At 37.4% G+C, this 16,422-nt stretch overlaps 1 long non-coding RNA gene across 1 annotated transcript in view; it reads right to left on the bottom strand.

Moving 5' to 3' along the window:
- The window catches only part of LOC114040896, a 54,594-nt gene that overhangs the window by 17,053 nt on the left and 21,119 nt on the right, over positions 1–16,422 (bottom strand). The window lies entirely within an intron of this gene.

The raw sequence follows: 16,422 nt of genomic DNA, 5'->3' as shown, positions 1-16,422 counted from the left end.
CCTTAAGAAAATAGGAAAAAAAGTGAGGCAGCTAGGTGGCACAGTGGATAGAGCACCTGCCCTGGAGTCAGGAGGACCTGAGTTCTAATGTGGCCTCAGACATTAATAATAACTGTGTGACTCTGGGCAAGTCACTTAACCCTATTTACCTCAGTTCCTCATCTGTAAAATGAGCTGGAGAAGGAAATGGCAAACTACTCCAGTATCTGCCAAATGGGGTCTCAAGGAGCTGAACATGATTGAACAACAACTTGCTTCCATACCCCTCCCTGACCTATTTTTCTTCTATGTGAGCTTTTTTTTTCTTTCCATTTCAGGTTCAGGAGACATCAGTAAGAGGGAGTGAGGAGTAGGTAGCTGGCATGGAGTTGGAGCCCTATCTGGTGAGCAATGTGGAAGACTGCAGACTTTGAGCAAAACTTGGACACCTGATTATCTTCCGATTCATCCAGGGTAGTGCCACCTGGTGGCCATATTACATACTACATTCCCTACTGTTTTAGTTCATCAGTGAATAAGCCCCAGTCAATTACTATGCAACTGGCCCAACATCTGTTTTGGTAGGGCAGATGCTAAAAATTGTTTTTACATTTTAAATAAAACAATAAAACTTTATTTTAAAATGTAAATGCGATTTTTAGCTGAGAGATGTGCAAAAATTGAAGGGCAACCAGAGCTGTAGTTTGCCAGCCCCTGAATGACATGACACCCTGATGCTCTCCATGGATGGCAGAAAGCCAGGTTATAAATAAGGTTGAGGTGGATCTAACCTTCGGAAGCATTGCTTCTCACAAGCCTAGTGCTCACACTCTACACCACCCATCATACATTCAAATGCTGGGCATAAATTGATTCCAGTTTGGGATTTCTTTTTCAATATTATGAATAAACATCACATAGTAGGATCATAAGATTTAGAGTTTGAAGGGACATTTGAAACCTTCTAGAACAATCTCTCTTCTTTTACAGATGAGGGAGGTCAAGTGTCTAACATAGTCAGTCAATAAACATTTATTAAACATCTACTATGGGGTAGGCATTGTGCTAAGCATTAGAGTTACAAAAAGTAGCAAAAGACAGTCCCTGCCCTAAAGAAGCTTACAATAAAGCTGGGATATAAATCCAGGTCTTCCCATTCCAAAGCCAAGGCTCACTCCACTAACCATACCCTTACCATTCCCTTGCCACGAATATAAATGTCTTAGAAAAGTTTTTTTTCCTTTTCCATAACATCTTTAAAAATAGAGCTAGTGGTAGAATATGTGTGTTAAAAGGTATAGGAAGGAAGGAAACAGGCATTTATGAAGTGCCTACTATTTGTTAGGTACTATGCAAAGCACTTTACAAATATTACCTCATTGGATCCTCATCACCACTCTGTGAGGTAGGCGCTATTGTCATTTCACTTTCCCAAATATGATAGCAATTCATAGCTCCAACTGAGAGTAATAATTGTGATCTTTTTTTGCCACAATTCCATCAACATTGAATTTTATCATTTTAGGCCACTTTTGTCAGTATAATGGGTATAATTTAGTACCTCAGTATTATTTTAATTTACATTTCTTTGATTATTAGAGAGTTTGAATTACTTTTTGTTATTGTTCAGTTGTCTTTTCAGTCATGTCTGATTCTTCATGACTCATTTAGGGTTTTCTTGGTAAAGATACTGGAGTGGTTTGCCATTTCCTTCTCCAGCTCATTTTACAGATGAGGAAGCTGAGGCAAACAGGGTGAAGTGACTTGCCCAGGGTCACACAGCTAGTAAGAGTCTGACACTGGGTTTGAACTCGGTAAGATGACTCTTCCTGCCTCCAGGCCTAGCACTCTATCCACTTCACCACTTAGCTGCCCTTTGAATAATTTTATGTTGTTATTAATAATGTCTATTCCTCTTTCCATGAGCTGCCTATTCATATTTTTTTGCCAAATGGGGAAAAATTACATTTTTTGATTTACTTTTTTTTAACTGGACCTGTAATTTCAGGGAATAAGAAATACTTTGTGAGTAACTATTACTTACTGAACAGTATATCTTTCAGTAATCTTACAGAATTGACAATGGTACTAAGAGGTTAAATAAGTAATTTGCCTAGCATCATACTGTGTGTGTCAGAGGCCAAACTGAATCCAGATCCTTTTGAATCCGAGGTGGTCTTATATTCACTATACCATCTGTGTTTTGCCATATTTTGATCAAATATTTTAAAGATTTTTTCCCAAAATCTCTTTTCTATTCCTTTTTTATGAATTGGTTTTGGCTGTGAATACTTTCGATTTTTAAATCTCTCTTTATTGTCTGCTATGATTATCTTCTATTTGTTCAATAAAAAAGAATTTTCCTTTCCATGGCTGTGTTAAGTATATCATTTAATTTTCTTATATTTTAAAATTAAAAAAATATTTAGATAATTGCTCCACTTGGTATTTATTGTAATGTGTAAGTTTAAAAAATTTTAATCAGAGGTCTTTTCTGCTTCAATTGATAAAATAATATTATTTTATGAATTTTCTAATGGATATCATCAATTACACTAATTATTTCCCTGATATTGAACTATCCTTGAATTCCTGGTATAAAATTTAATCAATCAAAATTAATAGTTTTTTATATTATTGAATCTTATCTGCCAATATTTTATTCAATATTTTACACTGATACTAATTAACACATGAAGGCAGAGATGACATATTTACAAAATTTACAAATGACATGAAGTTAAGAGACTGACACTCAGGGTTCAGAAATATAAAAAGATGTCTGCCAGCCAGAATGTTGTTTAGTGTACTACAGTGGAAAGAACACTCAGTCTGGAGTCAGAGGAATCCAGTTCGAATCTTGCTTTTGTCATCACCTGTGTGACTTTGAGTATGTCACAACTTTGCTGAGCCTCGGTTTATTCATTGTTGCACTAGATGACTTCTAAGGTTCCTTTTACATCAAAATCCATGATTCTGTTCTAAGAACTGCTATTGGGCCCAGTGGACTACTCATACTACACTCATGCTATACTCATACTCATACCACACTCATCTCCTTTCCACTTAGTAGACTATCTGCTGTAGACCCATGGGTCCTTCCAGAAGGATGCTAGACTTTAAAGAGAAGGGTTAGACTCCCTTTTCTCACATTAATTCTTTGGCTCATTCTATTTTTCACCTTGGAACCATGAGAGCAAGAATTGCTTAAGACTTGGGTTATGACTGATGACTAGGCCCTGCCCAAAAGTGGGAATAGAAAGGTACTCAGGATACAAATGCTGAGTTAGCACACCTGGTCAGCATCAGGAAGGGAAGATTTACATAGGCCTTGTTCAACTCCCCTGCTTTTGCTATGATCCTAAGATGAAATTTAATAGTAGGGATAAATATAAAGTTCTATACCTATGGTCAAAATTCAATTTCACAGGTACAAGCTGGGAGAGGTGTGTCTGGACAGTAGCTTATCTGAAAACTATCTAAGTGTTTTAGTGGGCTGTGAGATCATTATAAATTGACAGGATGGTAAAACAGGCATTTTCTCTGGGCATTTGTCTGGCCATTTTCACTGGCTGTTTCCCCAACGGAAGATTCTCACTCCTCATTTCCTCCTGCTGGCTTCTCAGACTTCTTTCAAGTCCCCTATTCTTTTTTTTTTTTAGGCAATTGGGGTTAAGTGATTTGCCCAGGGTCACACAGCTAGTAGTTGTCAAGTGTTTGGTTTGAGGCCAGATTTGAACTCAAGTCCTCCTGACTTCAGGGTCAGTGCTCTATTCACTGCGTGACCTAGCCTCTGTTTCCTCATCTGTAAAATAAGGATAATAATACCTATAGTACCTCTCTTAAAAGATTGGTGTATGGTCAAATAAGATAATTTATATAAAGTGATATGTTCAGTTATAATAATAATTATTAATGATGTTGATAATGAATAACCATAATAATGATGATGAAGATTCCCAGACTTTTCAAAGTTTTATTCCTTTGTTTTGTTTTTACATTATATTACTTTGTGAGAGGTGTCTCATGAAATAAAAGTTAAGTAAAATTAATAATACAATGACTTCATTTAAAAGTACATGCAACATTGTGGTGGCAAAAAATTGGAAACTAAGGGGATGCCTATGAATTCATGAATGGCTAAATATGTTGTGGTATAGATTGTGATAGAGTACTATTGTACTGTAAGAAATGAGGAAATAGAAGATTTCTAAGACATATGGAAAAACTTCTATGAACAGACAGAGAATGAAGTAACCAGAATCAGACATATTTTCACAAGCAAGATATTATCACCCAAATGTTAATTATTATTATTATAAGAGCTAGAAGTAAAAGACAACTTGGAGTCCAACTCTTTCATTTTAAAAATAGGGAAACTGAAACCCAATGAGAAATAATTTTTTGGAAAAATTATATATATATATTTCAATTACATGTAAAACAATTTTTAATATTCATTAAAAATTTTTGAGTTTCAAATTATCTCTCTTCCTCCTTACCCTCCTTATTGATATGGCAAGCAATTTAATATAAACTATACTTGTGCAGTCAAGCAAAACATATTTCCATAGTAGCCTGTTGCAAAAGAAAATACAGAAAAAAAAGAAAAGAAAAATAAAATAAAAAATATGCTTTGATCTGCATTCAGACTCCATCAGCTCTTTCTCTGGAGATGGATAGCATTTTTCATCATAAATCTTTCAGAATTGTCTTGGATCATTGTATTGCTGAGAAGAGCTAAGTCATTCTCAGTTGATCATCCTATAATAAATACTACTATTACTGTGTACAATGTTCTGCCCACTTCACTTTGCATCAATTCATATAAGTCTTTCCAGGTTTTCCAGAGAGAAGTAATTAGATTACCCAACTCCACATGAATAGTCAATAATAGAAGGCAAGATTTGAAGTCAAATTTTCTGATTTGGGAATAAAAATGAAAAGAATGGGGTCAATGAATAGGCAGATGTTAGGAAGACAAAGGCCAAGTTCAATCTGCATGTGTGCTGAAGACCAAAGCTGTCTTTCAGTTCGGTATAGTCAAAGCTATAATTTTTCTAGTAGCAATGTATGGCTGTGAGAGTTGGACTGTAAGGAAAGCTGAGCCCCCAGAATTGATGCTTTTAAATTGTTATGCTAGAGAAAACTTTTGAGTGTCCCTTGGTTAGCAAGGAGGTCAAATCAGTCAATACTTAAAGAAATTAATTCAGGCTATACACTGGAAGGTCATATACTGAAGCTGATGCTTAAAAACTTTGACCACATAAAACTTCCTCTTGTTATTTTATCACCCAAAGCCAGAGCTCACTGTATCTCTTCGCCCGCTCCAATGTTATCCTTTTGTTATCAGTTAATACAAAACAAAACAAAATCAGTTAAAAAAAGAAAAAAAAAGAAAACCAAAGAACTTATTTCAGAATTATCCTGGTATGGGAGAAGTTGAAACTCTGTAAGAGAATGAAGTAAGGCAACCTCAGTCCAAGAGAAGCAATAGGAAAATCACTGATTCTGACCTTCAACAGCTGAGTATCCCTAAAAATAGCAGCTAGGTGGTGCAGTGGATAGAGTGTCAGATCTGAAGTCAGGAAGACTCATCTATCTTCCTGAGTTCAGATCTGGCCTCAGACGCTTACTTATTAGCTGTGTGGCTTTGGACAAATCACCTAACCCTGTTTGCCTCAGTTTCCTCATCTGTAAAATGAGCTGGAGAAGGAAATGGCAAACCACTCTAGCATCTTTGGCAAAAAACCCCAAATGGGTTTATGGAGAGTCAGACATGACTGAAAAATGACACAGTAAAATAATCCCTAGAAAAATCATCTAAGCCTCCTAAGTCTTGGTTTCCTCACCTATAAAACAAAAGGTTTTTAAACTAAGTCATCTTTAAAATCTCTTCTAGGTCTAGCTTTCTGTTTCTATAAATAACAGCCACATTTATAAACCACACATAGCATTTCTAGAGTGTATCCTAGGGAGGTAGGTTAAATCTAGAGGACCTCAATCAATCTTCATTTTAGCTGAGTTGTGCATACCATAGGATTTCAGATAGTAGCTAAACAACTAAGAAATCAGGATGAGTTTTAAGAATGGCTCTCACCTTAATTCACTTGGTGTGCTCCTAAGTTTCTTCTCATCGCATCAATTATGGGCATATATGCCATGGAAACACTCTCAATCCAATGTAAGACACTCTAAAGCTATAAAAAAAGTCTCTTTTGAATACTTCAAGGACCTATGATTTCATCGCTAAACCTCACTTTCCTCATCTTTAAAATCAGAGGGTTAGATAACATGATCTCTGAGGACTCCTCATACACTAAATTTATCGCCATCAGCTCAGACCACAGATTCCTTGCCTTTATAAAGACTTTGTTAGTTGCTGTACATACAATATTCATCACCTATTTGCAAATCTTCTGTCGATCAGCCTCTCTGTTAGTTACACGCTGCTGCCCAAATAAGTTTCCTAAAACAAAATCATGTCATTTCTACTGCTCAAGAATATTCAGTGGCTACTAGGTCTATATCCCAAAGATATCCAAAAAAGGAAAAAGGACCTATTGCTACAAAAATATTTGTAGCAGCTTTTTTATGGTGACTAAGAATTGGAAATTGAAGGGATGCCCATAAATTGGGGAATGGCTGAACAAGCTGTGGTATATGATTGTAATGGAAAATTGTTGTGCTGTAAGAAATGACAAGCAGGTTGATTTCAGAAAAAAACCTGGAAAGACTTACATGAACTCATGCAAAGTGAAGTGAACAGAACCAGGAGAATGTTATACACAGTAACAGCAATATTATATGATGAAGAATTGTGAATGACTTAGCAATTACCAGCAATATAATATTCCAAGAAATCTCAAAGGACTCATGATGAAGCCTACTATCCACCTTCAGAGAAATAACTGATATTGTTTAAATACAGGCTGAAGCATGATGTTTTTCACTTTCTTTCATTCTTTTTTTTTAAAAAAATTTTGAGACTTCTTGTACAAACTGACTAAAATGGAAATATTTTACATGATTGTACATGTATAACCTATATCGATTGCTTACCATCTCAGGGAAGGGGGAGGGGAGAAAGTGAGGGAAGAAGAAGGGACAGAGTTTGGAACTCAAAACTTTTTTAAAAAAAGTTAAAAAATTGCTTTAACTTTAACTTTTTTAAACTTTTTAAACTTTAATGGGGGGAATAATATATGTGTATACACATACAAATATAATTATCATGATACAAGCAAAAAACCCAAACAAACCCTACTTTTATTTATCATGAAACCTGGTAACTCTATTCATTGAGTAACTATTTCCCCTATGCTACAGTGAGAAAAAAAAAGAATATTCAGTGGCCTCCAGGACCTTGGTTCCTAAACTCTGCGCCATCACCCCAGGACTTCACTGCAAACTCAAAAAGGTGCCATAGGATGCTTTAAATTTTCAAGGGAAAGAAGATACTGGATATCTGTTAGACACCACTGGAAATACTAGCTTGAGGTAGTTCATGGTTTCCACATTAGATCACTTTACATTCCTTTTGATGACCTTGAATGTTTGAAACACAGTTAAAACAGCTTATTTTGTGCCAGATTCTGTGCTAAGCACTTTACAATTATTATCTCGTTTGATCCCCTCAACAACCCTGAGAGGAAGGTTCTTTTTATTAATTTCCATTTTATAATGAAGAAACTGAAGCAAACAGAGGTCAAATGACTTGCCCAAGGTCACAAAGCTTTATAAAGCAAATGTTGATCAAAAGTCAATGTGGAATACGAAATGAGGGTAGCAGTGTCCAATCTGATCCCAAGGTTTGAGAAGTTGTACAGTGCCCAATAGACACACATATCCCATTAGGAAATAATGGTGGTTATTTAAAAATTAAATAAAAGTATTTTTTCTTTCAATTTATGTCTATTATTTTTTCAATTGTCTACTAAGTTGTCAAGACATAAGAACGTATTAAGTTGTTTGGATCTAACTAGTTAGTTAATGAACAGAACTGTTAGGGGTTTCTTTTGGCCTAGGGGCACTGTGAAAAAAATCACTGAGACATTAAGGGCATGGAAGGGAGAAAATTTGGGAACCTCTGCTCTATTATAGGTTAATCATTTTTTAGCTTGACTTTTAAAGTCCTTCAGAATCTGGTACTAGCTTATCTTCCAAATTTATTTCATATTACTCTCCTTCACATATTCTACATTTCTGCCACATTGGCTTACCTAATTGCACTAACCTTGGCATTCTATCTCCTGCCTTTTGGCTTTATTGCCCAGGATGACCCCCATGCTTGAAAAGACCTCCAGTCTCCATTTTTCTTAGAATCCCTAGCTTCCCTCATGTCTCAACTCAAGGTCACCTTCTACAGGAAGTTTATTCTGATCTTCCTATTTCTTTGTTGTTCAGTAATTTCAGTTGAGTTTGACTCTTCATGACCCCATTTGGGGTTTTCTTGGCAAAGATACTGGAACGGTTTGCTGTTTCCTTCTTCAGCTCATTTTACAGATGAGGAAACTGAGGCAAACAGAGTTAAGTGATTTGCCCAGAGTCACACAGCTAGTAAGTGTCTGAAACCAAATTTGAACTCAGGAAGTTGAGTCTTCCTGACTCCAGGCCTGGCACTGGCCCTTCAAATATACTTATTTGGATACCAGCCATCAACCTTCAGTAGAATGTAAGTTCCCTGAGGGCAGGAACTGATATTATTGTTTTGTTTTTGTATCCCCAGTGTTTTACATTCTGGTTATTGATTCGGATCAGTAATGCCCAATGGGGTAGAAAGAATCCTGTTGAGGAAATTCCCTCTACAAATGTAGATCAGAAACTGTTCTGCAAATTAGTCTTGGAGAGGTGCCTGGGAAGTTAAGGAACTTGCCCACTGTTACACAACCAGTAATTCCTAAGACTGTTGGATCACAGAATTAGAGAGGGAAAGGATCTTTAAGGTCATCTAGTCTAAATCATTTATTTTACAGTTGGAGAAATTGAAGCCCAGCAAGATTAATGACTTGCCTAAGGTCACACATGTAGAAAGTGGTAGAGGTGGACTCTGGACTCAGTTCTCAACTCCAGCTCCAAATCTTTTCCACTGTACCAGTCAGCCAGTCAGTCAGTCAGTCAATAAACATTATTAAGCACACACTATGTTCCAGGAGCTATGCTTAGCTCTGGGCATACAAAGAAAAATAAAAGACAATCTCTGCTCTCAAGAAGCACCCAGTCAAATGGCGATAACTTGCAAATAACTATGTACCAACAAGTCACAGACAGGATAAATTGGAAATAATCAACAGAGGGAAGGCACTCTAATTAAAAGGAATCAGAAAAGGCTTCCTGTAAAAGATGGGATTTTAGTTGGTGCTCAAAGGAAACCCGGGAAGACAGGAAGCAGGCATGGGGAGGGAGAGCACTCCAGGTATGGAGGACAAAAATGCCCCTAAAAGAGGAAGGATGTGAACCCAAATCTTCCTGAGATGGAAGCCAGCTCTTTATTCACTTTGCCACATTTACCTCTATAATGTAAGCACTTAACAAATGACCGTTGAATTGGATTGAATTGGGTTAGCTAGACCAAAGGTGTCAAACCCACCCACAATCCTCCCAGGTGCTACTTGAACCAGATTAAAAGGTAATAGGGAATTATTTGACAAAATAAATAAACATATAGCAAAATATAGATAACATTACATTTTAAAACTATAGAAATATAGAAATATGCTTCCCATTATTGCACATGAATAACCTAATCACTTACCATCTCAGGGAAGAGGGAGGGAGAGAATTTGGAACTCAAAATTTTAAAATTTAATTTTAAAAAAACAAATGTTAAAAATTATTTTTACATGTAATTGGGAATAAAAAATAAAATACTATTTAAAAAACCCTAAGTCAATATGTAGCCCACAGATCCTTATGAAGGGATTAGAGGCCTGGCATTTCTTTTTGAGTCTGACACCATTGAGCTAGACGGTTCCTTGGGTAACAGACACACAGTCAGTTAGTGGGCTCAAACTCAAAGACTTTCTGACTTAAGAACTGTCAGAGCTTTATTGTTGTTCATCCTTTGTTTTCATAGAGGAGCAAGGACATCAGAAGTGAGATGTCTTGACTTGTGAGTGAACTGGATTTAAGTGAGGCAGAGCTGTGCAAAGTCATCATCCTCACTCCTTCAGAGTCATCTGCCAGAGCTTTAGCTCAGGTGACATAGTTACTAAGACTCTAAGTCACTTCCATGCTGTTATAAATACTACTGACAACTGCAAAGTCATCATCCTCACTCCTTCAGAGTCATCTGCCAGAGCTTTAGCTCAGGTAACATAGTTACTAAGACTCTAAGTCACTTCCATGCTGTTATAAATACTACTGACAACAAAGTGCTTGGATTATTTGGTTTATTAATGAAATAAGGGCATCAGATTTGTTATTATTTTGATAGCTATCGTAGACTGTCTCTCATTTCCCATTTCTAAAATGAGAAGCATGTTCTAAGATGACCTCCAAGGTCATTTCAGCTCTAACATTATATGAGTCAATGAAACCAAAATCTATTTTTCCTCTTTTCTTCTCCTTCTCTTCTTCTGCAACCTTCCCCTCCCCTTCGCTTCATTTGTCAGAGCAGTTTCTGTTCAGACATTTCCCCAAAGACTAATGTATTTATATTGTCTTTTGTCCTGAATTCAAGTGTCTTTTTATTTTACAGTAACATCTCATGCTGGTCCAGCTGCTGCCTCATCAATTATCAAGTGAACAAAAGAGAGATTATGTGCTCTGAGGAATGGTGCGCACAGCCTCACAGGAAAAAGCTTTCTGTGGAAACCCCAAATTCACAGCAATTAGATTGAAATGACACATGGAGACATCAACAATTATCTAGAGGAAAATTTTAAATACATTAATCCAAAAGCTAGAGAGGAGAAAACCACATCATCTTCACTAAGTGATGTCGCAGTGCTAACCACTGATGTTATCAATGCTGCTCGAAACTAAAGGCATGCATTTTGAACCCCAAATTTCATGCATTTCTAAGAATTTCATTTATTTTTAAAATTGCTATTTATATGATAGTATTTTGCTCTAGTATATTAAAACTTCTATATCTTCCTCTCTCTTTACGTTCCTTTCCTTTCCACCCTTTATATATTGTTATGGAGCTAATGATATTGTTTCAGTGGCATTACAGATTAATTAAGATTTTATGGAAATATTATACCAAATTGCTTGATACAGATATGTAGAAATGTATGTGTAATCTAAGTAGAACAGAGCATGTGCAGATATATTCCTTCTTGCTTCTAGCTGACCACATGGCAGACTCAGCATTTGGGATAATGAACTCCCTACTTGCTTCACCCCTATGGTGAGCTAGCAGTAAAAGCCATTGGTATTTTGATTTGTTGTTGTTGAATTGTTTTACAATTTTGTTTGACTCTTCATGACCCTTTTTGGGGTTTCTTGGCAAAGACACTGGAGCAGTTTGCCATTTCCTTCTCCAACTCATTTGACAGATGAAGAAACTGAGGCAAAAGGGTTAAGTGGCTTACCAAGGGTCACGTCGCTAGTAAGTGTCTGAGACCAGATTTGAAGTCAGGAAGATGAGTCTTCCTGACTTCCAGGCCCATCACTCTATTCACTGCACCACCTAGCTGGCATTTTGATATGACATAGCAAATACTGAGTGGTCCCTTGGTTTTCACTTTATATGGCAGCTGTAGTAAAGTAGAGTATTGTATTGATTAAAAGAAGAAATAATTTCTGGTGAGGTCTCTTGCTTTAACTCTCTCATATGATAAGAAGTGAGCTCTAGATTCCATCCCCCAGTCCCAGATAGGACATGAACTCAACTTGATGCGTTTGTGTCTTGGGCTCCTGGATGGCTTTTCTACTTTGGGTTTCCTTTCCTGAGCAGGTGACCAAACATCATTATATTATGAGGTGGAGATGCCTGGAAGTCCCAAGTCCAGTGAGTAGAGGCGGGGGAATTGAGAGAGCCAATAAGGGAATTGGCTCAAGACTGGCTATTTTACCAGCAGATACAGACCAGGAGTTGTATGAACAGTGCAGAGTTGAGGTGAAATTTAAAATTCCCAATCAGCAAAGCCACAAACTGAGGATTAAGTATCAGCCTCTCAAAAGAGTATAATTGTAGTTAAGTTAGGTCATTGAATCTTATTTTGTCTTTCTGTCAATGACCACCATGAGTCTTTTGTGTCTTTTAGCACATCTTTTGTATGTAGGAATTAAATATCTGATTTACATAAGATACTGAACACCTTTCTACCCTTCCCTTTTGGGAAATTGTAGACAGGAGCCTTAACCTGAGTTTATTATTATTTGACCCTGGGGCTGAAGAAGAACATGGTTTAATGAACTGAAGTGTAAAAGTAAAAGGGATATCCCTTCCCTTATTAGAGGCCAAGCTCTCCCAGGACTAACACTTATCTAACCACATGCCTCAGTCCAGAAAAGATTCTTTCTTAAGGAAAGAGGGTGGCACAGTGCCCTAGGCCCTTTGCTCCGCAGTATTTCCTCAAGAAAGTCCAAGTTCACTCATAGCCTGCGTCTCCACAATGTCATTCCTGTATTACCTTGGGTCCTCCTCTTGCCCTCTGACCACTACCCTAGATACAGCTACATCAGTCCAGTATGATATAATGTTTGCAGTCTGTGTCACATGACTTTACTAAAACAGTGTAAGTCCATAGACTTATACAGGCATACCTTGGAGATACTGCAGGTTCAGTTCCAGACCCCTGCAATAAAGTGAGTATCACAATAAAGTGAGTCACATTAATTTTTTTGGTTTCCCAGTGCATATAAAAGTTTGTTTACACTATACTGTAGTCTATTAAGTGTACAATAGCATTATGTCTAAAAAAACCCAATGTATATACCTTAATTAAAATACTTTATTGCTAAAATGCTGACCATCATCTGAGCCTTCAGTAAGTCATATTTTTTAGAGGTGGAAGGTCTTGCCTCCATGTTGATGGCTGCTGACTGATCAGGGTGGTGGTTACTGAAGGTTGGGGTGGCTGTGGCAATTTCTTAAAATAGGACCATGAAGTCTGCCCCATGAATTGACTCTTCCTTGCACTTGAATACTTAGAGGCCATTGTAGGATTATCGATTGGCCTAATTTCAATATTGTTATGTCTCAGGGCATAGGGAAGCCAGAACATATGGAGAGAGATGGGAACCACCCAATTGGAGGAGCAAACCGAACACATACAACACTTATCCATTAAGTTCACCATCTTATGGGCTTGGTTTGTGGCACCCCAAAGCAATTACAATAGTAACATCAAAGATCACCGATCACGGATCACCATAACAGATATAACAATGAAAAAGTCTGAAATATTGTGAGAATTACCAAAATGTGACACAGAGACACAATGTAAGCACATACTATTAGAAAAATTGTGCTGATAGACTTGCTTGACCCAGGGTTGCCACAAACCTTCAATGTGTAAAAAAACACAATATCTGCAAAGCGCAATAAAGCAAAGCACAATAAAATGAGTTATGCTTGTGTTCCTTTTTTTCCCATCCTAAACTATTTTGCTTCCCAACTGTACAAGAATCATGGAATGAAGTTCCTTTGATTGAATTCAAGCTAAAAGGGGAAGGCTCCTTCTGTGTGACCTCCCAAGATTGTGCTGCTACAATCAGGCCAAGGTGAAAGTGGGCATTCATGTCATAGTAATTGATGTAGATCCTGTCACTCAAAGACATTTAGATGCTTGCTCGGCAGCACTGCTGAGACGTTTGCTGTAGGTCTTATTCTGGAGTACCAACCTTGCCATGTTGAGCAGACTATAGAGTGTACCCAGGCCAGCTTTCCCTTGGTTTCCCGCATGGCTGTGCTTCTTTGGACTTTCCATCATGCCCTCAAACCAGGGACCTGCCTGCCTACTCCTCATCACCTGCTTTTCTGTTTCCTTTTGTTTGTTGTCCTCCCCCTTTAGGCTGTTGTGATGTTCTTTGCCTTTTTCAGAATCTATTTGGGGTATACTGTTTAGTTCTGAGGGTCACATTTAGGAAAGACAGTGACAAGTTGGAGCATATCTAGAAAATGCTGACTAGGATGGGAAGGGAACTAGAAACCATGCTGTACTAGGACTGGTTAAAGGAACTAGGGATATATAGCCAGAAGATGATAAGGCTTAGCAGGAATATGAGTTTGTTGTTGTTGTCTAATAATTTCAGTCATATCTGACTTTTTGTGACCCATTTAGGGTTTTAATACTGGATACTGGAGTGGTTTGCCATTTTCTTCTCCAGATAATTGTACAGATGAGGAACTGAGACAATTGGGGTTAAGTGACTTGCCCAGAGTCACATAGCTAGTAAGTGTCTGAGGGCAGATTTGAAATCAGGTCTTCTTGACTTCAGGCCTGGCACTCAATCCACTGCATCACTGAGAACTTCAGATAAGGGGAGGACTGGGAGAAAAGGGCAGAAGTTACAGAGTAGCATAATGATGATGTAAAGAAAAAGTTCCTACCAACTGGAGTAGTTCAAAAGTTGAATGAATCAGGGTTTAGTGAGCTCTAAATCACTAGAGGTCTTCAAACTGAGACTGAATGACTACTTCTTGGGGATAATGTAAGATGGATTCATGTTCAGGGATGGGTGACCTTCTAGTTATCTTTGAGGTCAGTTATTCAACCAATAAACATTTATTAAGTGCTTACTTTGTGCTAGAAACAGTGTTAAGTGTTGGTTTTTTCCAATGTCAAGATTTTGTGATTCTGTGAAATATTGCACATGATATTTTATATGTAAATATATGTTCTTATGTATGAGGGCCCTTTGTGTTAAGTATGTTTCCATTTAATCTTCATTATCTTTTTCACAATGTCACTTTTAAGAAGATGATTTTACATATGTATATATATGTGTATATATATATGTATATATATGTATATATATATATATGTAATGGTCATTTAAAAAATCTAAACACAATAATGCTGAATAATTGCATTAAAAATATATCGGTACCTGACTCACCACTAGATGGGAGTAGTTTTCAGGTGGATCAGAAGCAGAGGGAAAGCACTGGAGCCAGAACTCAAGACACTCATTGGCCTGTGCCAAGAATATAAATACACAGTCACAGCATTTAGAACCGAATGGACATGGCGAAGAGATCTTCTAATCCAATGCGCTCATTTCACAGATGAGAAAGCCAAGATCCAAAGAGGCTGCGTGACTTGCTTGTGGTGGCACAAATGGCAGATCCCAGATACTGATAATGGCAAAGTGAGTGTAATCAGGATCAGATGTCAAGAAGGACAAAGGTCGGTCAACTTAAGGATTAAAAGAGACAATAAGGGATAAAGACAAGATAAAATAAAGCATCAGACACAAGTCAAAGTGGGATTCCGAAAGATGCTGAAGCACAGATAACTAACAAAAGGGGATCTACGTTAAAACATCCATCCAGCAATGAAAATGCCCCCATGCCATGGCTGAACTGTTTGGCCAATAGCTTTGCCAGTTTCAGACTGGTTTTAGTTTACTGCTCTTGGAATTTCCTTAAGACATCACATAGCACTTTGCTTTGTTCCTCCCTGATGAACTTACTGTGAAGTTTTCATCATGGTCACGAAGCTACCTGTTACTAGATCCATGAGGACAGGGATATCTTGTATCCAAACTGTATAGAATAGAATGGAATCCATTCTATTACATTTCTCTACCCCAGCCTGATACAATGCTTCATACAGTGTAAGTGTTTAATAAATGTTGATTTGATTTTATCTCTGTTGCACATCGCTACTCTCTCCCCATCTGACTTATTTGTAGTATACACATCGGGTTCATTGGCCTACCATTGGACTATTCGTAGACTGGACTACCATTGGACTGTCAATCTACTGCTACCAGTACTCTTTCTGACATCTGACTCATTTTTTCCTTCGTGATGTCTGCAACTATAGAACCCAGATCCTCACTCTGCTAGGAACAGCTTGGAACCCACCCTATATAAGACTGGGGAGGCTCTGTAAATCTGAGGGTTCTAGGAAAATTGACAACAGAGGTTTTCCAGTAAACCATTTCCTTATAATGGTGATTCAGCTTTCTTAGACTTCTTAAAGGGGTCAGCTCAACAGAAATCTGAACTGGACACTGATGTTTATATACCCCACAACCTTATAATAACGTTCTTTCTCTATTTCCTGTTAGTTCTTCTCATGTCTTTCATGCTTTCAATTTGTCATAATGGTGCTGTTGCAGTATGTTTATTTAGAGTGATTGGATTTAGAAATACATTCAGCTATCTCTGAAACTCTGTTTAAAGCATGTGGCTGAATCACAGTAGGAATGATGCTATCAATCTAAAGACAGCTATTTCTTATCATTTCTAGCACTCAAAAATGAATGGGTCAGTTAGGAACAGTTACTACTAGCTAAGAGATGGGCTGACAAGATTTC

Source organism: Vombatus ursinus, unplaced genomic scaffold (genome assembly GCF_900497805.2).
Source record: "Vombatus ursinus unplaced genomic scaffold, bare-nosed wombat genome assembly UNPS02014158.1, whole genome shotgun sequence".
Classification (NCBI taxonomy): domain Eukaryota; kingdom Metazoa; phylum Chordata; class Mammalia; order Diprotodontia; family Vombatidae; genus Vombatus; species Vombatus ursinus.
This window is presented reverse-complemented; position numbering and strand designations above follow the sequence as displayed.